We start from the raw sequence: 16,003 nt of genomic DNA, 5'->3' as shown, positions 1-16,003 counted from the left end.
CTAATAGTTTTGCTCTGTTCATTAGCCAAGTCCATCTTCATTGTCATCTCCTTCATGAAAATGCCCTCAGGTGTCCAGAATGCATGCCTACCTTTGCAGGGCTTTTATCACTAAGAAAAGCAATGACACAAAAAGCAAATGAAACCTTTGTTTGTCTAGAATGATAATAAAACCAGGCTTTTAGGCACAGATTCTTGAAAATATTTTTTCTCAGAGCTAGCCTTTTACTTTCCAGTTGTGCTTTTCCACTTCATTTGAACATCTCCTATAATTCCATCTATGTCCATTCAAGCAAACGTTTGCATCGCTTAACACATCATTGTAGATGTTGAATCACCTGCTTGAAAATGCTAAAGATGCCAGCCTGAAATCAAAACACTATTTTAGCTGCAAACAGTATAAAATGCAAAAATAAGTACTGGGACAGAATGTTGTGAAAGTTTTACAAAGTATGTTTTAATTCTTAATTCATTTCATTTATGGAGGAAATGAATCCACATTGCTGCTTTAGTGCTGGCCCTTGGTGAATGTATTAACCAGGAAGTATCTCTTAAGCACTAAAAACAGTAAAACCACACCAAAAATAAATAATGGGCCATCATCCCCAGTCAGTCATCCCCTAAGGCACAGACAAATAATTATTGTTATATATATATATATATATATATATATATATATATATATATATATATTTCTGTCTGTTGACAGACAGACAGCTGCAACTCTGCAGGTTCAAGGATCCTCAAGATCTCTCCAAGACAAGCCACATTTTCTAGTTGTTAGGCACTTGGCTGTCCTGAGCATGTCCTGTTCACAGCTCAGGTAGTTGCATCTCTGCTTAGAATCGATAGTATCAAGCTGTTTGTTTCAGTACCTTAATTGCCTCCTTGCAGGAAGACACAAAGGTACTAGCTTAATACATGAATGAGAATGGAGCATGGTTTCTAGGGAAATGTCTTGGAGGGGATGGCTGATGAGATGGTGTTTGAGGATAAAACCAGAGCTACTTGATGGTTTGTATCTTTGTTGCTTCCACTCTGGTCCCTGCCTTGGCCCTTACCCTACCTTGAGTGCCCTATATTATCCAACCCAAATAATCACTGCCACCTACCCTATAACATCTAGGGCCAGCCGTAGTCTTTTCTCCCCCTGAACAGGCTTTTTACTCCAACTTTGCACATATGCATGCTCATCTAGTTGGCCTCTTCCTGGGATGTGGAATACCAGGCATGTGCACAAAATCCATAAGCAAAGTCAAATGTATAACCATAACTTAAAGGGCAAAGATTCATTTCTGCAATACAAGAAATACAAGAGGACCTCTTGGTGTTGCCATTCTGCCAGCTTCTGAAAAGTCACCTATTTAGGCAAGCATTCCCCCTGAATGGAACTTCTGGTTTTATTGTTTTAACTGTTTTAATTGTTATGCTTTCTGGTTATTTGTTTTATTGTATTTTTTAATTAAATATCTTTTAATGACCCTGTGGATTTGTTATTGTGTATTTTAATTTTGCATTCGTTTTATAAAAGGTAAAGGGACCCCTGACCATTAGGTTCAGTCGTGGCCTACTCTGGGGTTGCGGCGCTCATCTCACTTTATTGGCCGAGGGAGCCGGCATACAGCTTCCGGGTCATGTGACCAGCATGACTAAGCCGCTTCTGGCAAACCAGAGCAGCGCATGGAAACGCCGTTTACCTTCTTGCCGGAGCAGTACCTATTTGTCTACTTGTACTTTGACGTGCTTTTGAACTGATAGGTTGGCAGGAGCAGGGACCGAGCAACGGGATCTCACCCTGTCGTGGGGATTCGAACCGCCGACCTTCTTATCAGCAAGTCCTAGACTCTGTGGTTTAACCCACAGTGCCACCCATGCCACATTGGTGTGGGGGGGGTGTATCAATCACACATATGCATATATATGCACATTATGCTTTTAAAAATTCCCTACAGAGACTATGAGCATTGTATACATCCCCCACCTACTCTCTCAAGATGGTGCATAATTGAGGATCCTGAAAACTGTCCATGTTCTTTACACTGCTGTTTATTTACGTATCTCACTATCATGGTTGCTGAGAGAAGACTGGGAATGAACCATCAGCCAGAAGCAGGTTGCCTAGTGATCAGTATGGTAGTCAGTGGCCTCTTTTCCTCTGGCTGCCGTATCCTAACCTCATGCTCCTATTCCTCTTCTGGTGCTGGAGCAGGCCTACAATGGCCCCATTCTGTCTCGGGTCACTGACATTGCAGGGATTAGTCCCAGCGGAGAGCCACTTGTCTTGTGCTTAGAAAGCACACGTCCAAAAAGTTTCCCCCTGGGCCCTTTCCTTTGGAGAAAACCCAAATTGCTGTTTGCTATGATTGAGCACAAAAGAGCAGTTTTCCCTGGGGGAAACAGTGGAACCAGAGGAAGTGTGGATAAGCCACATATGTGCGTCCATGCAGCTGAGTGTATACACGCATGCATGTGTTTGAGAGAAGAGAGGTGTGAATCCACAACTGAGCATTTTCAACTGGCTTTGTAATCAATTTCAGTGTTTCATGCCTGATCAGAGGGATTTTCCCACACACCTAATTTTCCATGAATATTATCAATGGGTCTTCCAAGCATGTCCGTTTTAACCATTAGACACACTTCACTTCTCTGAAATCTCCATGCCTTTCTTCCCATGCATTGCTGTGTGTCATTCCAGTCCTTCTCAGAGATCATAGCTCTTTGAAGGACCTGAATCTTGGATGTGGAATAATGCCACACAACATTAAAAAAATTAATGTGAATATGCATAACTTCCAGCTATTTGGTTCCACTGACACAAAGTTTTAAATGTCATGAAAGGAAGAGCTCTGTGAGGATGCACTGTTTAATTTCACAAATGTGTCTTCACTGCTTTCTGCTAATCCTGTTGCAATATTTCCTTTTGCACACATGATGGTACCAAATGGACAAAGGAAACCCACAGTTATATAGTTATTTTCAGAGCGTCCAATTCTACCTCTGAGGCTTTCTATAGAAAAGTTCATGTGGTGACTTTAAAGGATTGCTCTGGAGGTGCAAATAAATAGCAGCAGGATGGGGAGACAAGGGGAAAGCATATGAAATAGTGTTGTGTTTTTTTGTATTTCCAAACCTCATCAGGAAAAACCACTGTGAATAGAATCACAGAACTGGGAGTTGCTACTGCTTTTCTCAGACAAAAAAAGAAAAAGAAAAAGCTGAAGTCATCTGGTGACAACTGACTAAATGATTTAGAATTGGCTGTGGACCAGATCCTGCAACTCATCTGTTCATTACAGTGTAGCAGGCTTCACAGCTGAAAGATGGCAATGCAATTTAGTGCTGTGTACATTATCCTCTTTGATGCAGGGCACCAGTTCAAAAGAGATTTCCATGTAAGAGAGAAGGATGCCAAAGTCCTGTCATTTGTCTACTGAATCTGCCAGAGCAAATAAAAGAGCCATTCTACTGGGGTTTTTGTTTTCTAGTGAACTAGGTTGCCAAATGAAATAATGAACTCATCCAGCCACTGGTCCTGCAAATATTTTTTCTTGTGTTAAAAAGTGATGTTATTGAAAGAAACTACTTCCAAGCACTTATTTGCCTTTTGAGTTACAGCTAGGATCACTGACCTAAGCATTTAGCAAAGACCATTGTGCACATTCCCCTCCAGATTCAGTGTTTCAGGGGTTCCAAAATGCTTAATTGCCATGTGGCTTTTTGTAACTCCAAAGTGCTTTAATTTCATATGTAGGAGAACTGAAGAGGTTCCTGACTGGAGGCCACTTCCCCCACGTGCTCTTCTTTGTACTTCCGTTATGCACCTCCAGGTCAACTATATCCTGTTGCAGCAGCTGACACAGAAACTTCACAATCCTGGAACTAATATGGCCCCAAATCCACCCTGTTCACCAATTCTTGGTTGCTTTCACCCAAGCAGCACTCTTGCTAACACAGATATTATATTGATATATAGATATAGATGATTGTTGGGAGAAGATTGAATTTGGATGAAGGGTCAGTATCATTCCATGCTTTCCTTCTTGTTCAGACTTGTCTCACAACAAGCATTACTGTAGCTTTCCTTTGGCTTGACCAGAGCACAGAGAGCAATTCCCCAGAGTTCTCCGATTTAATCCCTGGCATTATCAGGCAGGGTTGGTAGAGACCCCTGTCTGAAACCTTGGAGAACCACTGCGTGTAGATAACACTGACCTAGCTGGCCAGTAGTTGGACTTCGTAATAAGGTAGCTTCCTGTGTCACCCTTATTTTTGTACTGTAGGCTATAAAATATAAATTAAATAAACAAATAAAAGAAGCTTAAAGAAACTGAAATTGATAGATTCACCCATCCCCGTTTAGAATCTTGGGTATTTTAATCTGGCTAGAATGAATTAAAGTCAGTCCCTCTGTCTCTGTTGGCCTGTCTCTCTCTCTCACACACACTTTTGTTCTCAGTTATGACATGTATTTCAAGAAACAAAACAAAGAGTGGGGGGGGGGCAGCAATGAGAAATGTGGCATCTAGGTTGGCCCTGAGAGAAATACCTATAGAGATATACTTAACAAAGAGCCATTATTGAAAAGGCTATCCTTGATAGCAAACATGGTTGTGTGTGAAATACAAAGATATATTTCTATATCTCTGCAGACAGTTAATGTGAGTTAAGTAAGAGGCCAATCTAGCCAACGTGCATCCTTGGGGCAGGGGAGGAAGGCCAGGGGAAAGGCTGCCAAACTATACTGCAGGATCCAGACCAGTAACAGTAATTGTAGCATGAGGCTGGTTCACATGAAGATCCGCAGTGAAAGGAAAATGTTTCAAAGTCATCACAAAAGTAGTATGGCTACACAAATATTTCTAAGCCGTAGGTATTGGTTTTTTCCATTGGTATAGTCTTTCTACTGCTTTTGTACACATTATCATTTTAATGCTGCAAAGGTATATGTCTTGAATAGCATAATAAGCAAAATAGGGTACATTCTGACTTTTAGCCAATATGCAGTGTAAATGCACTTTTTTGAGGGACTTTTAGTGTTATATCCTCAGTGTGCTGTTGTAGCATTATATAATTAGAATGGCCACCTACACATCGGCCCAAAAAGGTGAAATCCATCACCCAAAAAAGAAAGAACAAACATGGATACTTTTTTGCAGTTAATGAAATTTTTAAAAGCTCAGTCACTGTAATGCTTCCATACCACTAACATGGATGACATGGGGGGTGTTACATTTTTCTTGTATTTCAAACAAGTAGATTGCAAAACCCCTTAAATGGATTGCTCCTAAAATTTGGAGGAGCATAATCAGATTTCAGTATGTTGATCTTTGACCTAAATTACTTGAACTTACACAAAGTGTGCTTCATCATTGTTTAATGGCAGACTGCAAAAGGGCAAGAGAAATGGAGATGGAAGGGGGAAGCAGCCGTGGACGAGGCTCCGTGGGTCTCCTCCTTGCCTGGAAGTTCTTTCTGGCAGGCAGGGGGTGCAGCCTCTTAGCTGACAGCAGAGACCAGTTTGTGCTTTAGTTATGTACGGTTTGTTTTATAAAAGAACAGAAGGCTTTCCCTCAATCTGTTCCTGCTTACAATTATTTCTGCTTCAATGAACCACCAAGAAATTGCACTTGAAAATGCCAAATCTTGCCAGTGGCCTAGAAGCGTCACAATATAAACTGAGTTTATTTCATGAAAGCAAAAAGCTAAGTGGCAGGTCACATAGCAAATTATGCAAATGGCCTGCCTGCGAAAGAGCAGCCCATCTCTGCCTCTAACCAGTATGATTTTACCTAGAGGATTCTCTAGTTTGTCTAAAGGATACCCCCCCAGGGAGGGGGGGTAAAATTTCCAAAACCTTAGTATCAGGTTAAAGAAACTTGGTGATATAAATACTACTTTGAAGAATTCTGACCACATGTTTGGGGGACATGCTCCATCACTGGGATATTGCCTGGTTTTAAAATATGTGCCCCCCGTCTGTCTATCTCTCACACACACACACGGAGAGAGAGAGAGAGAGAGACTCTTACATAATTCCAGGCAGGTGGCTAATTGCTTCATATTTCTCATTTTCCAGACATGGTGGAGGTTCTGGGGCAGTGTTACAGTGTCATTTTCCTTGGAGAAAGGGCACTGGAGATTTACAATTTATAATATCTGGTTTTATAAAAGGCCTCAGGTTGTGCTGAAGATCGATGGCATGCGTGTGACATCAGGATGTTCGGAGGAGCCAGGAGCAGAGCCGAACACGGTGGCATAATGACTTCCATGTTGGTGGCTGGTGCTTGGCCTCCTCTTCCTCCTGATGCTGCCACCAGTCAGGGAGTGTGTGCTTTGCCCATCTTTCCCTTATGTGGCAGGAGCAGGAGGAGCTGCCGGCCAGGGACTCCATGCCATGCTTGCTTCCCTGCTCAGCCTCCTCCACCTCCCGATCATTTGGAACATTAGGGGCCACCCCCCAAAAAAATAATAATATTGGGGGCCCCAAAAGGGCTGAGCCCCTAGGAGTTGCCACCCCTGATTTCTATCGAGGATTCATCCACACTTCTGCTTGCCCCGCCCCTAGAAAGCTGAGGTCTGAGCTGTTTTCCGCTTGACCAGAGCTTTCTAGGCCTGGACTGGGCCATTTTCCCCTGGCCCCGCTCTTTTCTCAGGGAAAACCCACTCTTTAGCTTTCAGTTGGAACAAAGAGCAGTCTGTGGAACACCCCATCACCATTTGCTCCAAAAGCTAAAAAGTGCTTTTCCTGGGCAGAACAAGAGGAGGTGTGGAGAAGCCCGCAGGCTCAGTGAGCCGGAAGTTGGGCAATGCCAGTTGCAAAGCAGCTTCAGGCCCAACTTCAGTGGGGCTTGAAAGTTCTTCAGCTACCAAACCTATCTTTTCCTTATCATACCAAATTGAAAGCTGCTAAGTACCTGTGCTGTTCTGCCCAGTTGTGGGCCCTTTAAACCCAGTCAGGCCTCAGCTATTTGGATGACAGGTCTGCCAGCATGGCGCTACCCAGCATGCTCCCTGCCACCTCCGACAATGGAGTGGCACAATTCCTTCTTTTTATTGACCACTCTGCATTTCCACTCCATGGCACGTGAAACATTTTCTTTTTTAACTTGAAAATATAGCATGCTACCTTTTTAAGGTTCCCTTTGCACATATCACCTAATTTGGTAAAATTAGTCCAATCTAGTTTATTCAATTAACTACACCTGTGATTTCTATGAGACTGGGCAGAGTGGCTGCAATAGAAATTAAGAAACCAGCATAGGCTTTTCCTCTGCTGATTGCCGACCCAAAATAAGGACATGGGTCCGACAAATCTGTTCTTAGCTCATGAATGTCTGGTGATTTTTAACCCCTCTGCAAAAGGCTACACTCAGCAAGAAATGGAGGTGTGCTATTCACATGGTGAACAACTACAGTTTTACTGCAGGTAAAATAGCTGTACTTTTCATCACTTTAAGCCCATGGTTTTAAAGTTGCTTACCCTTAGGGTCCACATCAATTGTCTGCTGAGAAACAGCTGAATTTGCAGGAGGACCCTGGCCAGGTCAGATAGAGCCTAGGTAACTCGCTGTGAAAATTGAGAATGTGTCCTAGAACGACCCTGACTCTCCCTCTTGGCTGCGTATTTCAAGGCAGGTTTGGTAATACAGGTAGACAAGCTTTCTTCCAGGGAACCTGGCCTGCCATTATTCATCTTTTCATCAAAAGATGCCTTTTAAGGAACCCCAGTGCTCCTAGAAACACAGTTTGAAAATATCAGTGTAAGCTGTTTGTTGGCTACATATGACTCTCTTTGACATTTGCAAGACAGGTGAAACAAAATAATAATCAGTATTAATTTGTATCTGAAGAAAGTAGTTAGTGGAAGGCTAAAGAATGGTCTCCCTTTTCTTTTATTTTTTAAAAGAAAGGAGCTGAATAGTTTATTGCAGAACTATCAAATTCCACCCTTCACTTAGAATCATAGAATCATAGAGTTGGAAGAGACCACAAGGGCCATCGAGTCCAACCCCCTGCCAAGCAGGAAACACCATCAGAGCACTCCTGACATATGGTTGTCAAGCCTCTGCTTAAAGACCTCCAAAGAAGGAGACTCCACCACACTCCTTGGCAGCAAATTCCACTGTCGAACAGCTCTTACTGTCAGGAAGTTCTTCCTAATGTTTAGGTGGAATCTTCTTTCTTGTAGTTTGGATCCATTGCTCCGTGTCCGCTTCTCTGGAGCAGCAGAAAACAACCTTTCTCCCTCCTCTATGTGACATCCTTTTATATATTTGAACATGGCTATCATATCACCCCTTAACCTCCTCTTCTCCAGGCTAAACATGCCCAGCTCCCTTGGCCGTTCCTCATAAGGCATCGTTTCCAGGCCTTTGACCATTTTGGTTGCCCTCCTCTGGACACGTTCCAGTTTGCCAGTGTCCTTCTTGAACTGTGGTGTCCAGAACTGGACACAGTACTCCAGGTGAGGTCTGACCAGAGCAGAATACAGTGGCACTATAACTTCCCTTGATCTAGATGCTATACTCCTGTTGATGCAGCCCAGAATTGCATTGGCTTTTTTAGCTGCCGCGTCACACTGTTGGCTCATGTCAAGTTTGTGGTCAACCAAGACTCCTAGATCCTTTTCACATGTACTGCTCTCAAGCCAGGTGTCACCCATCTTGTATTTGTGCCTCTCATTTTTTTTGCCCAAGTGCAATACTTTACATTTCTCCCTGTTAAAATTCATCTTGTTTGTTTTGGCCCAGTTCTCTAATCTGTCAAGGTCGTTTTGAAGTGTGATCCTGTCTTCTGGGGTGTTAGCCACCCCTCCCAGTTTGGTGTCATCTGCAAATTTGATCAGGATGCCCTTGAGTCCATCATCCAAGTCGTTGATAAAGATGTTGAATAAGACCGGGCCCAAGACAGAACCCTGTGGCACCCCACTAGTCACTCTTCTCCAGGATGAAGAGGAACCATTGATGAGCACCCTTTGGGTCCGGTCAGTCAGCCAGTTACAAATCCACTGAGTGGTAGCATAGTCAAGACAATCCACTGAGTGGTAGCATAGTCAAGAAAGCACTTGCTGCTTTCCCATTTGGGAAGGGTGAGGGGACAGGAAGGCTGTCTCTCCCCCCACCCCAGGAGCTTGGTGTTGGGAGATTTTGGTTGGGAGAATGACTAGGAGATTGCTCACAGATCTCCCAGCACCAGTCCTTAGACTCTTGTTCTCATTCCTCTAATATTTCTCAGCAATTATGCTCATATTTTCAATCATTTTAATGATGCCCCAGCTGTAAAGAGTTTGACTCTGGTTATATTTGGAGGAATCTCTTTAGGCGATGGCAATTGTAAACAACACAAATGGAGGGATGATTAGAATGATGAATCCTTCACCTGTAGGCCCAAAGAGTGCCCTGTTGGGTCAGGCAAAAGGCCTACCTTGAGCAGCCTTCCCCTGCCAACAACAGCTGGCCTAGAACATCTCTAAAGTCACACACAGCAGAACATGGTCATGAAAGTGGGGGACCGGGTATGACCAGTGGGTCAGACTCTTATTCTGCCCACTCCCCACAGCCGAGTGTCACAAGCAGGTGGAGCTGCCCACCTGCCAATTGCCCAGGGCCACAATGCCATCAGAAATTAAGCCATGTCACCAGTGAATTCCTGCTTACAGAGGTTGGACTAGGTGATCCTTTCAGTTCCTTCCAACTCTATGATTCTAGGCACAGCTTTTGGTATATTATTATTATTATTATTATTATTAATAATAATTTATTATTTGTACCCCGCCCATCTGGCTGGGTTTCCCCAGCCACTCTGAGCGGCTTCCATAGAAACCAAAAAACACTAAAATATCACACATTAAAAACTTCCCTGAACAGGGCTGCCTTAAGATGTCTTCTGAATGTCAGGTAGTTGTTTATCGTTTTGACATCTGATGGGAGGGCGTTCCACAGGGCGGGCACCACTACCAAGAAGGCCCTCTGCCTGGTTCCCTGTAGCTTAGCTTCTCGCCATGAGGGAACCGCCAGAAGGCCCTCAGCGCTGGGCAGAACGATGGGGGTGGAGATGCTCCTTCAGGTATACTGGGCCGAGGCCATTTAGGGCTTTAAAGGTCAATACCAGCACTTTGAATTGTGCTCAGAAACGTACTGGGAGCCAATGTAGGTCTTTCAAGACCGGTGTTATGTGGTCACCAGTCTAGTCATCAGTCTAGCTGCCGCATTCTGGATTAGTTGTAGTTTCCGAGTCACCTTCAAAGGTAGCCCCACGTAGAGCGCATTGCAGTAGTCCAAGCGGCAGATAACCAGAGCATGCACCACTCTGGCGAGACAGTCCGCAGGCAGGTAGGGTCTCAGCCTGCGTACCAGATAGAGTTGGTAGACAGCTGCCCTGGATACAGAATTGACCTGCGCCTCCATGGACAGCTGTGAGTCCAAAATGACTCCCAGGCTGCGCACCTGGTCCTTCAGGGGCACAGTTACCCTATTCAGGACCAGGGAGTCCTCCACACCAGCCCGCCCCCTGTCCCCCAGAAACAGTACTTCTGTCTTGTCAGGATTCAACCTCAATCCATTAGCCGCCATCCATCCTCCAAACGCCTCCAGGCACTCACACAGGACCTTCACCGCCTTCACTGGTTCTGATTTGAAAGAGAGGTAGAGCTGGGTATCATCTGCATATTGATGGACGCCCAGTCCAAACCCCCTGATGATCTCTCCCAGCGGCTTCATATAGATGTTAAAAAGCATGGGGGAGAGGACGGAACCCTGAGGCACCCCACAAGTGAGAGCCCAGGGGTCTGAACACCACTTTCTGGACACGGCCCGGAATGAAGGAGCAGAACCACTGTATAACAGTGCCCCCAGCTCCCAGTCCCTCTAGACGGTCCAGAAGGATGTAGGATGGCAATGTAGAAAACGATTTCTGAACAGCTTCAATGGATCCTATTCCCTATTTGATTTCATTTGCATTTACTACAGAATGTGATGCATTTAGGAAGATGAGAAAGAATGAGATTTTAAATGAGAAAACAGCTACCACAGTATGACAGCTTTTACACTTCAAGGGATACATTTTTCTGAATTTTTAAATCCAACAGAAGTTCACCATTAGGACTGGCAGTGCTGCTTCCAAGTAAGCAAATGAATAGTATTGGTGACTGACCATTTCACGGTTAGGAAATCTGGAACAAGAACTAATATTCATAGAGTATTATGTTCTGGTGTCAAACTTCTGTGAAGCAAAGCCACCCACCCTAAATGGGGATAAGTGATTCCCTTAACAATATTTTTAAATTCCCCCATGCCAGGCTTCTTGACTGGCATGGGAAATATCTAAATATTTGGAGGGCAAAAATGTGAAAAATGGGCAACATTTATTTTATGTCCCTCTAGCCCAGCCTTAGCCAGCCTTGGATCTTCAGGTCTTGTTACTGCAAATTATAGCTACTATTATCGGTTTTGTTGTTTAAAATATATATGGCCCACCCTTTATCAATATGAATACTGTTAAAAACTGTGTGTTACCAAGATACAGTAGGTATCATAGCGGCTAGGTCATCTCTCTTTAAGCTAGCACATGGTGGCTTTGGTCATGATCACTGCCTCTGAATCGTGGAGAAATGCTGGGTCCGACTCCAGCAGCTACATCAACCTCTGAACCTGACCCTTCAATGCGGGCATGTAACATACGGTATACCCTAAAAGCACTGCACTGGCCGCCCCATAGTTGCTGCGCCCTGTTTGTAATCCCCTAAATATTTGGAACCCAAGAATCTGTAGGAGACTTGGCTCCTAAAGTATTAAAAACGGAAATTTGCCCTAAAACTTGCTCAGACCGCAATGCAGTTTTATGGATCTGAAAATGTCCTTACAGGGTTCCTTCAGATGGAGAATGAATGATGATTTGTTGAGGAGTACCCAAATTGTAAATAAAGCCCAAAAAGCCTTAAAGGATTATTTTGAAATTAATATGAATCAGGGAATGGAAACAAGAGTTATTTGGGATGCCAGCAAAGTAGTAATGAGAGGATTTCTCATTCAACAAAATTCAATTAGGAAAAAGACACAGAATGAGAAAAAAGATAAAATTTTGGAACAACTAAAAGACAAAGAGATGAGGCTTAGAGGTAACCCAAAGAATTTGCAGATACAAAAGTAAATTAAAGCCTTACAGATTCAATATTCACAGATTATAAATCAAGAAATATAACGGAAACTAAGGAGGATGAAACAAAGGAACTTTGAATCTGCAAATAAATGTTGGAAACTCTTAGCTTGGCAATTAAAACAGAGGCAAAAGCAAAGTACTATCACAAATATTGTAACAGAAGGAAAGTCTGTGAAGAACCCTGTGGACATAAGAAAATGTTTTCACAAGTATTACAAACAACTGTATAAAAAGAAAGAGGGCCAGGCTAAAATTGAGCAATTTATTAAAACCAATGGTTTGCAGAAGATTCCTGAAGATAAAAAGATCCTACTAAAGGGACTAATTACAAGCCAGGAAGTGGAATACGCAATATACTCAATGCAACTTGGCAAGGCCCCGGGACCAGATGGTCTATCAGCAAAATACTATAAGAAAGATTGGCTTATCCAACCATTGGTAGAAGTATGCAATATGATTCTAGGAGGGGGCAAAGCACCTGAAACCTGGAAGGAAGCTTATATTACTCTGATTCTAAAACAAGATCAAGATAGATCCAATGTCAAGAATTACAGACCAATCTCCCTACTTAATGTGGATTATAAAATCTTTGCGAATATACTGGCTAACAGGCTAAAGAAGGTTCTGTCTGAATATATACATAAGGACCAGGCAGTTTTCTGCCTGGAAGACACATGAAAGATAATATTAGGAATGTTGTAGATATATTGGAAAAGTTGGAAGCAAGAAAGAACTGTAAAGCAATGTTAATGTTTATTGATATGGAGAAAGCCTTTGACAATGTATCTTGGAGTTTTATGTTACATAATTTAGAAAGTATGGGGGTTGGTCAAGACTTTTTAAATGAGATTAATGCGATCTATCATGAACAAAAAGCTAAAATTATTGTAAATAATGTGGTCTCGGAGGAAATTAGAATTGAGAAGGGAACCAGGCAAGAGTGCCCACTTTCCCCTCTGCTGTTTATTTCGGTCCTAGAGGTCTTGTTAAGTATGATAAGAAAAGATGAACAAATTAAAGGTATTACAGTAGGATCCAAACAATATAAATTAAAAGCCTTTGCTGATGATTTAGTACTGACATTACAGGATCCAGACTCCAGTGCAGTAAAAGCACTGGAGTTGATACAGGAGTTTGGACAGGTAGCGGGATTTAAGTTAAATAGGACAAAACCAGAGTATTAGAGAAAAATCTGGATAATGATGAAAGAAAATTATTACAAGAAAAGAAGGGCTTAGATTTTGTGAAAAAAAGTTAAGTATCTGGGAGTCAATTTGCCAGGGAAAAATTTGAATTTCTATAAAGATAACTATGAGAAACTATGGAATGAAATTAAGAGAGATCTAGAGATATGGTCAGATTTAAAATTGTCACTAATGAGCCGGATTTCGGTGGTTAAGATGAATGTATTGCCAAAGATATTATTTCTGTTTCAAGCCCTCCCAATTATAGACAATGTGAAATGTTTTAAAGAATGGCAGAAAGCTTTATCTAGATTCATCTGGTCAGGGGGAAAACCCAAAATTAAATATAAATTACTAACAGACTCTAAAGAAAGAGGGGGATTTTCCCTGCCAGATTTGAAGATCTATTTTGAAGCAGCTGCGCTTTGCTGGATTAAGGAATGGATACAACTAGAAGACACCAATGATTTAGATCTGGAAGGATTTGACAATGTGTTTGGATGGCATGCATATTTATGGTATGATAAAGTAAAGGCCCATAATGCTTTTAAAAACCATGTAATTAGGAAATCTCTGTTTAATGTGTGGATAAAATATAAAGATCTCCTAGAAAGGAAGACACCCAGATGGCTCTCGCCAATGGAGGCGAAGGCCCAGAAAAAGTTAAATATGGAAACCAAGTGGTTGAGATATTCAGACCTGTTACTGGAAGACAAAGAAGGTTATAAATTAAAACCGTTTGATCAAATCAAAGATAAGATAAATTGGTTACATTATCACCAGATCAATGAATTGTATAAACTAGATAAGAAAAATGGTTTTGCTTCAGAAAAAACTAAGTTGGAAACGGAGTTGTTGGACTCTAAAGTTAAAAATTTGTCTAAAATGTATAATTTACTGTTGGAATGGCATACAAAGGATGAACAAGTTAAGTCAGTGATGATAGACTGGGCAAGAGATGTGGGACATAATTTAATGTTTGAAGACTGGGAAAGATTGTGGAAGAAAGGGGTCAAGTTCACTGCATGTACAGTGTTAAAGGAAAATATAATGAAAATGATGTACAGGTGAAACTCAGAAAATTAGAATATCATGGAAAAGTTCATTTATTTCAGTAATTCAACTTGAAAGGTGAAACTAATATATGAGATATTCTTGACATGCAAAGCAAGATATGTCATGCAACCTGTGCCAACCTTTTTGCCCGCAACTGCTATCATCCAGTATAACAGATGGTCAGGAATAATAGGAGTTGAGTTGTAGTTCAAAACATCTGGAGGAAAACAGATTGAGGAGGGCTAGATTGGGGATATCTGAGGAGCGTTGTAAGCAGTTTTGCATGGATACTTAACCACAGTCCTGCTTGTGGGGCCAGATGGCTGCTTTTCTCCATTACATAATGGTTTTTTCCAGTCTCTAAGAGTAGGATCCACATAGAGCTGGGCTGGCAAAAGTCAGTACAAGATATCATTGGACCCCAGCTTGTCAATTGCAGCCTAAATTCATTAAGAAATCCCTGGTAAGCAATATGCTTCCAAGCCATTTTGCCAGGTGATAATGTGGAAATTGATACCATGATTCTGAAGCAACAGAGACTTGTTGTTCAAAAGGCAGGTCTTTCTTTATGTATGCAACAACAGCAGCAAGAATACTCATCGCGAAGTATTGGAAGACACAAGAACTACCCACTCTGGAAGAATGGCAGATGAAGGTGATGGACTATATGGAATTAGCAGAAATGACCGGCAGAATCCGAGACCAGGGAGAAGAGTTGGTGGAGGAAGATTGGAAGAAATTTAAAGATTATGTACAGAAACATTGCAAAATTAATGAATGATAGAATGATGTTGGATCGAGGTTAAGGGGTTTTTAGCAATAATGTTATGAAAGAATATGTAAAAATGGGATTTAACAGATGGAAAGTTAAATTTAAAATATATTAAGATCAAGATTAAGACAAAGGTAAAGAGGGAAAGGATTTGCTGAACAAACAAACTGAATTGGAATACAAAGAGGGCTGGTGTGGGGAGGTCCGAGAAACAAGCAAATGTAAGATATGTTTTGAAAGATTGAATTGTTTTTAATTGCTTTTTATTTTTTGTATTTTTTCTTTTTTTGTTGTTGTTGTTTTTTTGTGAAAATCTTAATAAAATATTTATATATATATATATATATATATATATATATATATATATATATATGCAGGTCTTTCTTCAAACACAGCAATTCTTTTTAAATTTTTGTTTCTTGGCAGTTTCTGAATGGACTAGCTTGTCATAATCTTGCATATGTGTGGTTACCCTCTTCACTTCCCCTCCAGGACTTCATGCAGGGCATGATTCTGCAAGTGTGGAAAACTGCAATGTGTGGCATTAGGGCTAACATGTCACAGTTTTCTTTATTGTTCTTTTAAAGGAAATTCTAGCTTGAAAGAAGGTTGGCAATATCTGATGAAATCTCAGAAGTGAGAGGGATTTCTGACAAACACTTTCAGTGGTCATAGGCAAGGTTTAGCGTCTCTCTGCTTCTCAAGATTAGAACAATTAGCAGACTAACTTGTGCAAAGTAATAAACATTGCAAAATAACCTGCAGAAATTATGGGGATTTGCTTAATTTTTCTATTAAACACAGGTTTCAGTGTTTTCAATGCAGTATCTGTGTTT

General features: G+C 41.6%; 1 protein-coding gene across 14 annotated transcripts in view; it reads left to right on the top strand.

Annotated features, from left to right (window-relative positions):
• TRPM3 (transient receptor potential cation channel subfamily M member 3) overlaps window positions 1-16,003 on the top strand; it is a 387,333-nt gene that overhangs the window by 288,527 nt on the left and 82,803 nt on the right. The window lies entirely within an intron of this gene.

The sequence above is a fragment of the Podarcis tiliguerta genome (assembly GCF_965153285.1).
Source record: "Podarcis tiliguerta genome assembly, chromosome: 11".
Taxonomy (NCBI): domain Eukaryota; kingdom Metazoa; phylum Chordata; class Lepidosauria; order Squamata; family Lacertidae; genus Podarcis; species Podarcis tiliguerta.
The sequence above is the reverse complement of the archived record's forward strand: the minus strand, read 5'-3'. Positions and strand labels throughout refer to the sequence as shown.